The sequence below is a fragment of the Pinus tabuliformis genome, chromosome Q (assembly GCF_031772625.1).
Source record: "Pinus tabuliformis cultivar Carrire ecotype Pingquan chromosome Q, CPIR1, whole genome shotgun sequence".
NCBI classification, from domain to species: domain Eukaryota; kingdom Viridiplantae; phylum Streptophyta; class Pinopsida; order Pinales; family Pinaceae; genus Pinus; species Pinus tabuliformis.
This window is the reverse complement of record NC_142296.1, coordinates 68359704-68373700: the sequence shown is the minus strand read 5'-3', so window position 1 is coordinate 68373700 and position 13997 is coordinate 68359704.

The following is a 13997-nucleotide window of genomic DNA, read 5'->3' as shown; positions in this document are numbered from 1 at the left end:
AGCACATAGAAAGATTGAGTTCATTCTTTCTTATTTATGTGGCCCTATGTATGTTCCTTCTACAAATGGTAATAAATATATGATGTCATTTATTGATGACTACACGAGAATGTGTTGGTTTATTTATTGAAGGACACATCTGAAGCTTTTGAAACATCCAAGAACTTTCATACATGGGTTGAAAATGATGTACAATTTCATATCGGCTCTATTTGTATTGATAAATGAAAAGAATGCACTTCAAGTGAATTTGAAAACTATCTTTGCTAGCATGGGATCAAAATAAAAATAAAAATTGTTCCCTATAATCCCTAATGGAACTGAGTAGTTGAAAAAATGAACAAGACAATCTTAAATATGGTATGTTCCATGATGTTTTTCAAGAATGCTAAGTTGATGTAGTTCTATGTGTTGTGCATATAAAGAATAGGTGTCTATATCATGGTATCAAAAACAATACTCCTTATGAAATGTGGTATGGCCACATTTCTTTAATGAGGCATCTTAGGGTTTTTGGTTCCACCTGTTATGCCTTGATACCTAAGGAACAAAGAAGCAAGGTTGGTGAAAGGAGTCACAACCAAAGGGATTTGTTTTAAAGGGCCAGGAACACAAAGTATGCAATCTTGTAAAATCCTTGTATGGCCTGAAGCAAGCACTGTGAGCCTAGTATGGTAAGTTAACTAACAATCTTTTGAAACTTGATTTTTAACATTATGATCTTGATGATGCAACTTTGCTTGTCAAGAAAGTTGGAAAAACAATAGTATATCTTGTGGTGTATGTATATGATCTTTTGATGATAGCGAACAATGAGAACTACATTGCAACCATAAAGAAATAACTCGAGAAAGGTTTTGAAATAACAAATTTGGGCTATGTTCACTATTATCTTGGTATTGAAATAACCCAACATCCAAAAGTTTATATTCCTCTCTCAGAAGAAGTAAATTGGATATATATTGAACATGTTTAGCATGGTTCAGTGAAATCCTCTGACTAATCTAATGAAACAAAATTTGAATCTCACATCCATTGACAGAAAATAATTTGAGGATGTAACAAAGTATAGACAACTCATAGGAATTCTCAATTACCTCATTACTATCAAACCATACATTTTATTTTCTATTCGAATCCTCTCCAGGTTTATGGAAAATCCTTTTGAGGGTCATTGGTCTCCTGCAAAAAGAGTTCTAAATTACTTGAAGGGAACTTAAGACTTTGGACTCATGTATACACAGGTTGGTGACTTCAACTTGATTAGATACTCTGATTCATATTTCAATGGAGATAAAGAAACTAGAGTATCTACTTCAGGTTATGTTGAGGGTCTGGGATCAGAAGTTATCTCCTGGAGGTCACAAAAACAATAAGTTCCATAAAATTCCACAACTAAGGCATATATTGTGGTAGCAGCTAAAGCAACAAAGGGAATTGTGTAGATCAGGAAAATTTTGGAGGATTTGTATGAGAACTAAGTACATTCAACTCCTCCTTTAATTGATGACACTTTTTAAATAAATTTGGCCAAGAACCCAAAGTTCCATGATCAAACCAAGCACATTAATACAAAATATTATCTAACTCAACATCATGTTGAGGCCAAGACAAACCGCCTAAGGAACAAAAATGAGTAGATTGTAAAAATATTAACCAAATCATTTGGAAAGGAAAATTTTGAAAGATTCAAAATGATTCTTGGACTCACCAACATTCGTTCAGATTAAAGGTTGGATTTTTGACACCTAATATTTCGGATTAGGAAAAGCTATGTAAATATTGTAAATAGAAAAATAAAAGAAGCTGGAAGATGAAGATACATTGGGATATGAAACCCAATAGTATCCTTCTCTCTGTATATATATCCAAGCCTTCTCTTAATGCAAAATAACAAATTCTTTCATGGAGTTACTCCTAGCATGACACTTGCATTGGATTCCAAGTAGGTTTTCTTCCCATATTTCAAACATCTCTAATGAAATCATTGTAGTGTTTTCTTGGTTGCTTCTAGGCTAAGCCACTAGGTCTAGGGAGATTGCATCTGTCTGCAGAAGTAATTTATCCACAAAATTGTTTTGTTGATAAATTCCTTCTACGGACAAAATAAATCTCCCTAGTCCTAATGGATTAACCAAGAAGGAATCAAGACAAAACTAAAATTATTTCTTTAGAGATGTTTGAAATATGGGAAGGAAACCTACTTCGAATCCAATGCAAGCCTCCTCCTTCTCCTTGCTTGTTAGCTCTAGCTCCAGCTCTAATTTCTATAAGTGGAACTTGCAAATCATCGAAAACAAGAAAGAGCACCAAGTATAGAAAATACCTTATACAAGCATCTCTAAACAAGAATTCAAGGATTCATGTTCAACATATGGATGAGCAGGACACAATGTTTAGGAGAAACAATGCACTTTCGTATTAATAAGGACAAGAAAATATTACAACCCTTGCAGACCTTGACTTTGTTAATATCTCCTAGCTATATTGTCCTTCCTTTGCCACAAAGGTAAGCATTTAATCATAGCTAAGGCACATGGATTGATTATGGACCTCTAAACACAAATGAGAAACATAAGGAAATAATTAGAGTCTCCAAAATCCAACACAGACTCTATGAAGGTGCTGGATTTATAAGGTAAATGAGGTGGTTTTGGATTTACCATTCGAGGGCTCATAACCACATTAGAGAGAGGTAAGTTCTAGGAGATAATAGGTCAGACCTCAATAGTAGGACTTCAAGATTCGATCCAATAGTAAATATTTAAAACCACTCCCAAAGCTTCTAGAGGGAGAAACTTCGAAACTAATTCCTATTTTTCCCCATTTCTAGTTGTTCATCTCACTTTATGTAAAAAAAATCTGTGTTGACCAATGAGAGTTGCATGTGTTTAGCTTTGCAACATTGCAATGTTTCAAGATTGTAAGTGGGATGAGGTCTTATAATAGGGTTTCTAACCAATGTAATCGAAGAGTCTTATAACTTCTAAAGAGAGAATAATTTTATCTTTGTAGGCAATAGTTGCAAGGTGTAAATGGATGATGATAGATTTGTGTTCAGGGCCATTAATTTAGATGCAACAAAATGACATGTAACACCATGGAATCTAGTGAGAAATAAAACCCACCATCACCAAACCACAATTTAGAACAAGCAAACCCCAACTAAGAATATAATAATCCTAATGATGAAATGGATGCATCCTTGGCTACTTTTAGGGTATTGATACAAGATCCCAAACACTATAGGTCCCTCATAATTGTCTCTTTCGAGATCATTAAATTTAATTGCATCATCTATTACAAATTTCCAGGGCCAATTAACCAATATTTATAATTACAAGGGTAGGATGTATGAACAAAATAGAACTTCTCTAAAGAAAAAATGAAATTAGAGACCTCACAAATAACAAACAATATTTTTTGTCATTTTCCATTAACCCAAAAAACAAGCAACCTTTACTTGTCAACAAAAAATGCATGTGTATGGACTCGTGAACCTACTGAAAATTTCAAGACCAATGGAAATATAAGTGATTCATGGTATTTGATAAGCATCCTTGTAATAATAGAGATGTATATCTATATTTCTTGATGAAGTTATGTGACTTGTTCAGATTATGAATCCATGTCAACTGTTTTGACATGTGAGAATTTGTGGCAGTGCATCATGGGTCTACACAAGATATACTAAATCTTGGGCACAACCCAACACTAGGCCCTTGTCTGCCTAGATAAAGGTGTAACCCTTTTTCTCAAAATCCTCTAGTAATGGATATTATTATTGAAAACTAGAGGATAATAGCCATATTGACTCACACCCTAGTACAACATGGAACATTTGCAACATCTTCATTCCAAGAGCCACCAATAGGTTATGTTGAGTGAGGGGTTAGACAATCTAACTCTATAGCATAATTTGACTAAAAGAGAGGACATGGAGGCTTAGGTGAGCCTCATAAGTGCACCAACTACAAAACAAATTTCTATGGATTGATAAAGGGTAGTGGGAAATAAAATCGTAAGGATAGTTGTTACACCCTAATAGAAACCACCACCACCCCCACCCCCACATCTTGACAAACATATCAGTGCTAGTTTCTTCCATTGATGATGCAAAGGATATTGCTTGTTCATTCGGTATACCACATCCTCACTTATGGTGAACTAAAATCATCCCTCCTTGCAAAAAAAATCCTATTTTTTCAATCCATAGTATACATTGTTTTAGTTTTGGTATAATTGTAATGTTCACTTAATGTATTTATAAATTTTGATGGCACTAGGAGAGGAGCCACACCCACCTAGGATGGGAATATCATCCCTTCTTGGGTATCACATGTCAAGTTGCATTTTGTTTAAATGTTTTTTTCTTTAAATTATTTTCGTTAACTTATTAAAATATTATGAATGTGTACATACGTTTCATCATTTTCCTATTTTTCCATTATGTCACCTACATATCATCAACCACCATCCATTATTCCCCCATTATTTTTACATCAATATCATCACATTACCCCAATTTTCAGTATCTAGCTTACCCCATTGGGGAAGTTCCATTATTTCTACAACCCATCGGTGTCTATAGTCACTTTTCTCCACCATCTTTTCCATCCCATAAACCCACATAGGTTGCATCCATAGACCATCTAGAAGCCTCACTACCATTATCCCTTCCCTGATGGTTTCTCCACATAGCCCCCATGTAATCCCTCGACCATTATCCCATAATGGAAATTCAATGAATGCAATAGTAAATGTTTCTTATAAGCAAGTTGTGAAATCAACTACTCCACTTGCTAGTGAATCTCCATCATTGTCATCATTATGTGAGACATTCGTGGTGATATCATTCATGGATGAATTATTTTTCTTTCTCATGAATTGAATTGATTCTATGTAAATTTTCTTTTTAATTCCACACTTTGACTCTTGCAGTTTGTACAAAGTGATATATAATATAGTTGATGTGTGTGTGTGTGCGTGTGTATAATGGCACATGTTTTATGAAATGAAGTGTTTGTTTATATGTCATTTAAGTGTTATATTTCTAGGTTGAATTAGCATGTTTCTAATGATGATGCAATACACCTATGGTGAAGTGACTAATTTGACATGTTTCATTATTAAAGGTGCCTGGCTTGGGTTTTTAAAGACATGTTAGTTAGGCATATTCCTTGTAATTCATGTAGTTGATTACCATGCAAAAAAAGCAAGGTCATAGCATTAATTTTTAAAAATATATAATAACAAAATTTTTAACATAATTCATGCATAATTACTTGCATATTTTGATCATTGAGTTGCGTATATATGAAATCCAAGGGATCTTAGTTTATTATTTATTTTATCCTTTGAACCACATGCAAGAAGTTAAATAGTTAATTTGTGAAAATTTTTGGAAAAAAGCAGAGATGCCTTTCCTGAGATGAATAAAGTTTGGAAGTTACTTCTATATCACATTAATTTCTTATTGTTGATGTCTTTAATTATAGACTATATTTTTCTCCTCATATTTCATACTAGAGGTTTTCATATAGGTCTTTGTTCCATTTGAATTTTGTACCTTAGTTTAAATCCTTCCCAACATCCAATTACATTGTGTTTCTTGGATGGAATTATCCCACCCAAAACATTTGTTGGGTACCTAATTTGTCATTATTATTATCACTTCTTAACATCCATTTCAACCATTTCTACTATTCTTTTATCACATTATTTACCATAATTTATTATATAATTCCATTTCATAATTAATTATGCTCTTGTGGATAAGTAATATTTGTTCTCATTTATTTTTAATAAATTGATGATTATTATGAGTGATATTGCTAATAATGATTTAAAGATATTTTTTTTATAACATCACTCAAGATTTCAGCCTCAAGTTCTCTTGCAAATTCCAAATCTGATCTTCAACAAATAATCAGATATTCCAACTCACAATTTCACTCGAATAAAACATGATAGTTTTGCATTGGACATTTCAGGCAAAAGAAAAAGAATTGTAAAAATCTGAGACATGGGTTTTGTTTAGAAAAGTCCAAGCCAGTCTCCTAATTTGGAGTTTTTAGAAATTTTGTTTGGATTTGGAGAAAATAAAGGTTCTTCAAACGATATATTCGCATATTTTTTGTTGTGGCCATTTTCCAAATTGCCCCAATTGCAATGACCAAATTCAACTTTTTCCAGCTGAATCATGATGGAAAGATCTCTAATATCTCATCTTGCTTATTGATATTTTGTAATCAATCTTGTTGTAAATTTCCCTTTGATGTTTGTATATTTAAAAAGACACAAATCAGATAGAACACATGTAGGGGAGTAGATCAGATATCTAGGTTTTTCTTTGAGAATGTAACATGAGACTTATGTATTTTCATTTTTATTTATGCAATATTGATATTCTGATTATCTATCCTTCGATTCTTTCTACCACAACCCTAATCAAGGAGTTGGGCCCACTCTCCTGATCAGGTGCTGCTGAAGTAATGTGTGCTTAGTTTCTTTTTAATTAATGTATTTCTTAGTTTCATTGTAATGGTTTGATGTGAATGTTATGAATCGGCTTGTTGTTACAGATTAGTTATTTTTTTTCATTTCCATTGTTTTTACAGATTAGTTATTGTTGTCATTTTGATTTGCTATTACAGTTTATTTATTATTTCAAATTGCATGTTTAATTATTTAATTGAATTCCTGATCAATTGTTGGCTTATGAATTTTCCCCTGCATATACAATGCATGGTATCCTAGCAATAATAAATGACCCCAGATTGACATATTAATGTGGTAAAGGGTTGAATCATAGCATTCACACTTGGACACCAACATTTTGGTGTTGTTGCCGGGGAGGCTATTAAGGTGCAAAAACATAACCAACATTGATATTGGAGTTGATCTCTCGTCCTTGGGAGGGAAATCATTTTCTCACCCTGTTCTAGCTCCTAAGCTTAGAATTTTCCTACATTTTTGTTTGTTTTGATTTTGAAAGACCCACTCTCTTGTCATAGGTCGGGAAAGAGATTTCTCACCCTGTTTCAGGTCCTGAGCTTAGAGTTTTCCTGTAGTTTTGTTTGTTTTGATTTTGAAAGACCCGCTCTCTCATCCCCCGGAGGGAAAGAGTTTTCTCAACCTGCTCCAGGTCTTGAGCTTAGAATTTTCCTGCAGCTAACATCCTCACCCAATCCTCTTCAAGTAGAAATATTGGCTCAGAAAAATGCAATTTTCCCAAATGGGTGGATTCCATCCCCAAACTGGGTTAAGGGTCACTTGTGGCAACATGGAACATCAATATTTTGAAGGACAAAGGATTAGGAGGTAATATGACTTGCTTATGGACCAACTCCAATGCTTACTTTGACTGGACTACTAATAATTAGGGTGATCGAGATCCTATTGCTATGTTTTATTATAAAAGAGGTTTTTATATATTTAATTTTAAAAGAAAAAATTAGGGACGTGATGATCTGGCCCCTACTTAATGGTTTTTAGGAGAATGTTTCTTTCCAATGGACCCTTGACTTTAAATCTAACATGGAAATATTTTCTACACTTGTTTGAATTAGACTACTACACCATCCCATTTTCTTATGGGGCATTGTCACTTTCAAAGCTACCAAAGAAAAGCTAAGCTGCTATACAACCCATGTAGAACCTAAGGCAATATTTCCATTGTGCTAGATTATGTGTGGAAATGGATTTTGACAAGGGATTTCCTAAGGTGATTAATCTCTACTTGGGGGGATAAATTCACCTTTAGTCCTCTCACAATGAGCAAGTTCTTTTTAGTTGTAATTCACCCCATGAGTATGGGCACTTTGGATTTTTTTTCCAAATATTAAAGAATTTATATCATTTTCTAATCCAAATCCAAATTCTTAGAATACTTATCAATAGGGCCTATTCAAACAAGTTTCAATAAAGATAAATAAATATCCCCCAAGATGATCTCAACTTGCCATTAGGTCTCACTATAACATAAATCCCAAATCTTGCTCGACTACTTCCTCCAAGAACATATTTGGAACTCTATAATTAGATGAGGAAGAAGAAGTGAAACATATCATGAATGAATTTGAAAAGAGAAAATTAGATGCAAAGCTCGATTCTAGGGTAACATAAAATGTAAATTCAATTAAAAATCATAACTCCTTAAAAGAGGATGCAATCCCCACAAAGATAACTTTAGAAGCTTCACAAGATAAGGTAGTTGTTTTAGAGAAAAAGAAATTAGAAGGAAAAAGAGAGAGACAATACTTCTTCTTTCTTTTCAAAAAAATTAAAGAAATATTTGTGCTCCTCCTCCGCTCTACTAATAATAAGCAAAAAAATAGCAAAGAGAACAAAATTTTGTTTTCCCCCAATTCTAGAATCCCTTGGTTTTATGTGGTATGCACCTTGATCAATCATTGATTAAGATTTGTTTATTTATGATTTCGTGTAAACAATTTGTTTTTTTCTAATAAAACCCTAATTTCTTATCGTACCCATCGCATCTACGTTAGTTTCTTCTCTTTTTTAGTGAAGGGCCCAAAATTGTAGAATACTCACTCACTTTCTAGATGATCCTGATAGAAAGAGAAATTTTAAATCTTCAAATAATCACAAATATTTCTAGTTACTTTGTTCCCTACTTCTATTGATTCTGATCCCTAAGAGAATAAATTCCACCGAGCTTAAACAAAATGTCGATAACCCAAGTATACCGAAGTCATAGTTTTATAGCTATTCGGCTTCAACCTCAGGTCCTTCCATCAATAAGTTGAACATTTAGTCACGATGAAAAAATATCTTTGGATCCGCATAGATCTGTAATTTACCTAACCTTCCAAACATTCTGCGTCGCTATCTTCGAACCAAAAATGTATTTCTCTTTCATCATTTTAGACCTAGATTACGAGAATGTATTCTATTCCTGGGTATTCATAGGGAAGGTTTTGAACCTATTTGGAAATAGAGCTTTAGATGGATCAAAGATCCATGTAAGAGATCCTTCAACTATTCGAGTTGATAATGTAACAAATCACACTTTTACCACTAAATTGTACCCACTGCGATTCGATTGTAACATATGGATCGATCTTTTGTCCAACCAATAGGAAGTCGAGGAGTTATCAATCAACCTCTATTGAAAGTTTCTATCGATCATTACCTCATTTTCATCATTAGATGAATCTCCATCTCCGGAGCTGAAATACTATTTACTAAGTATTTCATCTCCGGAGATGACTCATTGTAATTATCGATTACCTTTGTGAATTGCTGATAAAATAATAACTAAAGGGCCCGATACAATGAGAAATGAGCTACACAATAACTTCTAGATCCATTTGGTTTTGTTTCACCCTCCATCGACTGAATGTATGATTAAAATGTTGTGAGGATCAGACACTTTTCTTCTATTTCGTCTTCTATAGACTCTTACCCATTGGTGTAGTTTTGATCAAGAACCTATAGCCTTGAGCAACTGATATCTTTACAATAATACACAAAATAGATAGAGAACCCTTCAATATCTAGATAATGAAATTTTGATATTCGAGAGGAATAAATGGACTAATCCATGTAATTCATTTATTCAAACTGATTGGGGAGGGAATGAAGAGACGATAATAGAGGTTCAAATTTTGATAGCTTTTTCTCTTGCTTTTACAGCAAGTACTCTAGCTCTTGAATTAGGTAAAGCACTGTATGACTCATTTTTATGCTTTCCTCGGCCTCACCATAGAGCAAGCCAAGAAAAGGAGAAAAAAGAGAGGAAAAGAAAAAACTATTTTGAACGAAATGAATAATACGATTGGCTCGATTGTTCTTTATCCAACTGAATAATTGCAATATTCATTATATTGTAGATACAATCCATACATACTATGGTATACAACTTTACTCCACCATTCATTTTGTTACACATGAACTCTTCCATCTTGGAGAGATGGTTGAGAAACCAAAGCGATGGATTTCTAATCCGTAGTATGGATCATTCGTACCAAGGTTTCAAATCCCTCTCTCTCTCTCTCTGTTCATCCACTATTGATCCTGAAAACGAATAGCCCTGAATCTTTCTACGGAATGGAGAAGACCTATCAACCTAGAGGTTTCCTATTTTGACCTTTTTTTCTTTCATTGCATAGCACAAAATGATAAAGTTCTCATTTTGATTGCGCATTTGAACTATGCTTAGTATTTTATATTTTCCCGTCGTAAAGTATTATTGTTTATGGAACAGTAATAGCTCCACTCTTTAGTAGAAAAATGATAATTTTCATCAAAAAATATATCTAACTTGGTCCATAAATTGCAAAGGTATCGTTCATGAATGAATGTAAGCATTAGAAGATCTGATTTCCTCTTTCTTTTTTTATCAATATAAATGGGACCAACCCCTATATTGCGTATTGGTACATACAAATGATAAAATATCTTTGCCTCTCCTTGCTATTATATATGAACAAAATTGTTTCAAACCTCTTCCATTAATAGAAATGTCCAAGTGAATAGATGTTCACTTTCGAGATGATCTAGGTCTAGCTCGATAACATGAGCTCTTCCAATCCAATGTGAGAAAGTTACATAGTTTCTACTTTTTCCGATAAAGGGCTATTTGCATGGGTTTGCCTTGGTATCACATTCATACTGTCGTATTGAATGATCCTCACCGATTAATTTCTATACATATAATGCATATATCTCTAGTTGCTCGTTGGGCTAGTTCAATGACTTTCTACGAATTAGTAGTTTTTTATCCATCTGATCATGTTCTAGATCCAATGTGGAGACAAGGTATGTTCGTTATACCTTTTATGACTCGTTTGGGAATAAAGGATTCATGGAGTGGATGGAACATCACCGGAGAAACTGTAATTAATCCCAGTATTTGGAGTTATGAAGGTGTGGTCGGGGCACATATCATGTTTTCTCGCCTCTACTTTTTGGCAGCTATGTGGCATTGGGTATATTGGGATCTGGAAATATTATGTGATGAAAATATGAGACAAAGTTGTTTAAATTTTCCAAAAATATTTGGAATTCATTTATTCCTCTCAGGAGTATCTTGTTTTGGGTTTGTAGCATTTCATGTAATGGGTTTTTATGGCCCTGGGATATGGATGTGTGATCCTTATGGACTAACTAGAAAAATACAACCAATGGATCTAGCATGGGGAGCTGAAAGTGCGGTAATTACTGTTTTCCCCTATTAGATTTTAGTTTTCAAATAACACAGTTTTGGAGATTGGTTCGGTAGATCCCATGTTGTTCGAGATGTAATGAACGAGTCATAAACATTAACATGGTTCGATGTAATTGGAATAGATCAAGATCTATCTTGAGATTTATTGTATGTTTTATCTTGATACTAAGATCTTGTCCATCTGAAAAATTTTGGGCAGGGTATTTGATCAGAGAGTCGTTATTTAAAATGATCAAGGTTGTGGTTGTGTCGACAAGTTCAACCCTATCTGCTTATCATATATTGAGATTCGATGAATCTAGACCATTTGAACTTGTATCCTTCCTTCTCGTATTAGAAGGGATAGGTGTTATGAAACCAGCTCAAGAAAAGATAGAAAAGAAAGATCAACGCCTTAGAATTTAGCCTCTTCGAGGGGTCAACCTCCTTTACATTACATAAATGAACAATTCTTGGATGATACAAATGAAAAAACCTTGTTTCTATATATAGGAGTCTAAGGAGTCACAATATAATCCAGCCGACCTAACAATAATAATATAAAGCCACAAAAATAATAATAGAGGGATTCTACGGGGCACGGAAATAACAATATGTGGGTAATAGGGGCACAACAATATAAATAAGCGGTATAACTACAATAGTAATGGGGTAATCACTAGTATTATAGGGACCCAACATGCCCCTCTCCTTCAAAAAAAGTGTTGTCCTCAACGCTTGAGCAGTTCTGGATACTTCTGCATAAAATTCTCATCCTCCCATGTGGAATCTTCAGTGGATAAGTTCTTCCACTTGATAAGATACTATGAAATTGATCGATTTCGTAGCTGTCGAGTTCTTGTTTCTGTGACTGCTTCCGATTCCAATATAATTTTTCCTTCCTCGTTAAGTTCTGGCAATATTGTTTGAACTGGGAGCTTGTCACCTATAACCTTCTTTAAACATGAAACATGGAAAACTGGGTGCAATCGAGAAGCTGCAGGAAGCTCCAATTTGTATGCCATAGTACCAATCTTTTCCAACACCTTGTACAGACCATAATACTTTGGTGGTAATTTATTATCCTTCTTAGCTTGCTTTAGGGACATTTTCTTATATGGTTGTAGCCGTCGGAATACCCAATCACCAACATCAAAACTTCTTTCACTGTGATGTTGATCTGCCTGTTGTTTCATTCTATTTTGTGCCAACACAAGGTTATCCTTTAAGAGTTGGAGGACTTGTTGTTGATGTTTGATGTGATGTTCCACTGCATGAACCTTAGAATTTTCTCTTAAATATGATGTGATTGATGGTGGTTGGTACCCATAAAGTGCCATAAATGGGGTCATTTTTGTTGTTGTATGGAAGGAAGTGTTATACCACCATTCAGCCAGAGGCAACCATTTGACCCATTGTGTGTGTTTATTAGATACAAAGCAATGAAGATATCCTTCCAAACATTTGTTTACTATCTCAGTTTGCCCATCAGATTGAGGATGATAAGATGAGCTATGAGCTAACTGAGTACCAAGACAAGAAAATAATTTTGTCCAAAAATTTCCAGTGAAAATGGGATCTTGGTCACTTACAATAATCTTTGGGTTTCCATGTAGCTTTTGAACTGTTTCCATAAATGCAGTAGAAACTGTACTGGCTTTAAATGGATGTGATAATGCACAAAAATGTGCATACTTGGTAAGTCTGTCAACTACCACCATGATGACACTCTTTCCCTCAGACTTGGGTAAACCTATGATAAAATCCATTGAAACCTCCTCCCAACATTGGCTTGGAATGGATAAAGGTTGTAATAGACCCAATGTCTTAATTGTTTCAACTTTATTTTGTTGGCAAACCAAACATTCCGCTACAAACTTTTGAATATCTGATTTAAGGCCATCCCAAAAAAATTCCTTCTTAAGCCTGTGGTAAGTTTTTAAAAATCCTGAGTGCCCTCCTAAGGGATAAGTGTGCAATTACATAAGAATCTTTTGTTTTAGCTGGAGATTCTTACAGAGGTATAAGCGATCTTTTTACCATACCGAATCATTTTTCCAGCTAAATGTATCAGAAGTACTTGAATCTTGTTGTAGCTTTCGAATAAGTGCCCACACTTCTTCGTCATTCTTCCATTCCTCCTTTGCTTCGTTTATCCAATCTGGTTGGATAATAGAAATGGCACACAACAATGCTTCCATATCCTCATCCTTTCTTGAGAGTGCATCTGCCACCACATTTTGCTTCCCTTTTTTGTAGATGATTTCAAAGTCGTAACCCAACATCTTTGTGACCCACTTTTGTTGCTCTTCAGAGGATAATCTTTGTTCTAAAAAGTATTTAAGGCTATCATGATCCGTTTTTACCTTGAAGTGTCTTCCCATTAGGTAGGGTCGCAATTTCTTAAGTGCATGGAGTATTGCCAACATTTCCTTCTCATAAATAGCTTTGCTTAAAAACTTTCCCTTGATTGGACGACTTTCAAAAGCAATGGGTCTTTCATCTTTCATTAGAACAACACCAATTCCATTTCCTGAAGCATCACATTCCACAATAAAGGTTTTTGTGAAGTCGGCGTAGCTAAGACTCGTGCTTGGCACATTGCCTCCTTAAGATGTTTAAAGGCCTTTGTTGCTTCCGGAGTCCATGAAAATGAATCTTTCTTCAATAATGTTGTTAGAGGTGCTGCTATTCTCCCATAATTCTTAACAAACTTGCGATAATACCCTGTCAACCCAAGAAATCCTCGCAGATGCTTTATGGATGTGGGGATTTTCCATTCCTTAATGGCTTTAATTTTGCTAGGGTCTACCTTAACTCCTTC